The sequence below is a fragment of the Sinocyclocheilus grahami genome, unplaced genomic scaffold (assembly GCF_001515645.1).
Source record: "Sinocyclocheilus grahami isolate Dianchi unplaced genomic scaffold, SAMN03320097.WGS_v1.1 scaffold264.1, whole genome shotgun sequence".
Classification (NCBI taxonomy): domain Eukaryota; kingdom Metazoa; phylum Chordata; class Actinopteri; order Cypriniformes; family Cyprinidae; genus Sinocyclocheilus; species Sinocyclocheilus grahami.
The window spans coordinates 255,930-260,030 of NW_015505443.1; positions in this window are offsets into that span (position 1 = coordinate 255,930).

Sequence of the window (4,101 nt, forward strand, 5' to 3'; positions counted from 1 at the left end):
CATTTAAATATTTAGAAATAGCTGATTCCAGTTTCAGTTGGAGGAATAGTCAGGTGTTGATGCTCTTTCCATTATATCAACATAGAGTAAAAGATACCTATTTGAATGGGTTTTGTTGATTCAGAACAACACAAAGAATCAGAGAGAGAAAAAATATGCCTGGGAGAAGGCGAGGAATAGTTGTAGTAGGGAGAGGAGTAGTTGGATCAGAAAAAAGGAGAAGAAGAGGTAGGGGAGAGGAGTAAACTGGATTATGCATTTTTTTGTTTGTTTGTTTTTCACCCTTACACTTGTGGAACCTATGGAAGCTTATTTCTGCCATGGAATATAAAGGGTAACGGTTAAATGTGACTTTTTTTCTTGCAATTGTGAATTTACAGTATCTCACAATTCTGATAAAGTCTGAATTGCAAGATTTAAACTCACAATTGAAAGAACAGAAGTCCAAATTGTGAGATAAAAAGGTCACAATTACCGTTTTTACTTTTTTATTCTGTGTGGAAACAAGCTTGCATAGTAACCAAAGGCCATGTATGTTGGAATTTTTGTTGATCACTGGCATCAGCAATCATCCACATTCAACCCCAACCCACTGGAAAGCAATTTAAATCATGGTTCCAGTTGAATTTCTGCATTGGGGACCCTATTTTTTTCTATTGTACATTCTATAAAGTAATGACACATTCAGTTTTAGACAGTATATTGCCAAGAATGAGCACATTCAACACTTAAAAATGTAAAATAGGTTTCAGTTGAAGGTAACTAAATTACAAAATGTCAAATGGATGTTTATGGATATAACACAATGGATGTTTATATTGTCTGTATGCAGGTAGAACTGAAACGTGGCAGGTAATTCAGTTTTTGTAAAGTCATCAGCTGTTGGTATTTTGACAGTCACTGTGCTATGATTGACTATATGTTCCTGTTGGATAGAAAAGTAGTGCTAATGTTTTGACTGAATAACTCGATTTTGAATCGGGTTTGCTGTGTTTTGATAGAGTTATATGCATGTGTAGAAAAGGGTATTCAGCATTTTGAAATGTAGAGTTTGCATTTATTTAAAAGGGTCATATGATGCTTTTTTAAAGATCATTATTTTGTGTATTTGGTGTAACAGAATATGTTGACATGCTTTAATGTTCAAAAAACACATTATTTTTCAAATACTGTACATTATTGTAGGTCCTCTATGCCCCGCCTCTCTCAAACGCTTCGTTTTCTACAAAGTCCCTCCTTCCGACAAGCGCAGTCTGCTCTGATTGGCCAGCTGACCCAGTGCATTGTGATTGGCCGAACACCACAAGCACGGCGTGGCAGAGTTTTACATTTGATAAAGAATATCTCTTTGGGTTTGAGACTTTAGTCTTTGCAACTTCAGGGATCTTGTCTATGCACAATCAGCTTGTAACACTCCAAAGAGAAAGGAAAACTTAAAATCGCATCATATGACCCCTTTAACAAAATTTGGTTTTGACCAGAAAATTAACTATTTGACTAATTGTGTGATGTAGGTGTGTTGCTGTGTTAAGAGTTTAGAAAAAGTACTTTAAGTACTGGTAAACACTTGTTAGCAACTGAAAAAAAACTGTAATCGCCGATGCTAAAGTGCCCTATAGGTCCGATCTAGGTGCCCCCGGACCACAAATGCGCCCTCATAACACCACTTCTCCCCTGCCCCTCCGGAGGTCTGTGCAGCATAGTGTGGCAGTGGCTCAACCTTTCTGACCTCCCACAATTCCTACAACACAAAATTTGTGTATAAAATTTTATTTTTTTTAATGATTTCATTAATTTTGAAATAAACCTTTTTCAGGTCTAGAAATAACACTTTTAAAACTACGCTACCTCATATATGCAGGTTTTTCAAGATGGTTATTGATGGGTGAATATCTTGATTTTTAGTCATATTTTAAATCATTTTGAGTCATCTTGAGGCCCCCTTGTAGTAGCAGTATATGCTATAGTATAGTATTGTATATAGTAGTAGTATACTGCAGATGTAAACATATTTAGGAAACACTTCCAAGGGGGCTACAGGATGACTTAAATGCATTTAATTATAGACAAATACAATTCTTTATTGCAATCTATGGTTCCATGAAGAACCTTTAACATCCATGGAATGTTGAGAGTAGTGGTTTGATGGTTCACTGGTTTGATGACTGATAACATTTTCACTCATTTTGTTGCTAGCTTCATTGCGGTGAGTTGCCCTCCTCCTCATAAACGCATTATAAACTAAACTTTACTTCTTTAAAGGTTACATTTTTATTTTATTTTTCCCTATGGTCCACTTATAATGTTGGTCAAGTAGTAATGTAGTAGTTTGATTTGATCATTTACACCTTCTCTGTCACTAAACAAGCTCAGTTTCAGTTCAGCTTAGCTCGCTTAGTAACATTTCAATGTTTTCTTCACAGGGAGGTTGTGCAACTGTTCTCTGTCAGCCCATGGATGTGGTGAAAACCAGACTGATGAATTCAAAGGGGGAATACCAAAAAAAAAAAAAAACTAAACAAATCTGTATTTTATTTTGAATTTCCTTTGTTTAAAAAATGATCTTGCGCTACTGTTAAAAAGTTTGGGGTCTGTAAGTTTTAGTTTTTGCTTTGTTTTGTTTTTAAAGAAAATGTATACTTTTATTCAGAAAAGGCAGATTAAATTGATCAAAAATGACAGTAAAGACATTCATAATTTCACAATATTATTGTTCATACTGTATTTTTGATCAAATAAATCCTTGGTGAATAAAGACTTGGTAAGCCTAAGAGACTTCTTTTAAAAACATTTTTAAAAAAAATCTTACCCAAACGTTTTAATGGTATGTATACATATATATTTTTTGGTTTTCCTTTGACCGGTGTAAATTCTTCAGTTGACACTATAGTTTCTGTGTGGTAGGGGGTGATTCATTGTCTGTCTGATACTGGAAAACTCGGACCTAAAGCTTTCTACAAGGTGAAAAACATTTTTATTTTATGCCATTAAGAGTGTAATACAGTCTGAGTGTATGTTTGTAACAGGGCTGACGAGACATGCGGATCCATATGCAAAGCTTTATTAGACAGAGACGTGGTCATAAGACAGGCAGGGTCAGAACACAGGCAAACAGGTTAGGCAAGAGTCGCCATCTCGGGAGGTTCTGCAGCCTGTGCCGCCACCTCTGAAGAGACTACAGTGGACACCATGGCCTCTGGGAGCACAGCAGTGAACATCGCTACCTCGTGTGGTTCTGCAGCGTAAGCCGCCACCTCTGGAGATGTCGTAGCCGATGCCGCTGCTTCTAGCAAATCAGCGGTGGAGTACGCGGCCCAGATACACCATAAAGCAACCCCCCATATGGGAAGTGCTGCAGACAGGGGAATGAGTTCATGAATAGATGAGTGAGAGTGAGTGGGTTTGGGGATACCAGCGGTGGGTGCAGACACCAGCAGGGTATCCCTCACACTGGCTACCAGACTGGGATACCGAAGGGCTGACCTTGAGAATCTGGGTGTGACAGACAGGACGTGACATGACTCTGGATGATCAGCTGTGATGCAACGAGATTCTGGATGAATAACTGAGGAGTGACGTGACTCTGAACGAACAGTTGAGACATAATGAGGCTCTGGCAGATCAGCTGCGACTTGACCTGACTCATGAAGATCAGCTGTGACTTGACTCATGAAGATCAGCTGTGACTTGACTCATGAAGATCAGCTGTGACTTGACTCATGAAGATCAGCTGTGACTTGACTCATGAAGATCAGCTGTGACTTGACTCATGAAGATCAGCTGTGACTTGACTCATGAAGATCAGCTGTGACTTGACTCATGAAGATCAGCTGTGACAACTGTGACTTGACTAGACTCGTGATGATCAACTGTGATTAGACTCGACTCAAGAAGATCAGTTGTGACTTGACTAGACTCATGCATATCAGCTGTGACTAAACTTGACTCATGATAATGAACTGGAACCTGATCGGACTCATGACGATCAGCTGTGACTTGACTGAACTCAGGATTAACAACTGTGACTTGACTAGACTCATGACTATCAACTGTGGCTTGACTAGACTCATGACTATCAACTGTGGCTTGACTAGACTCATG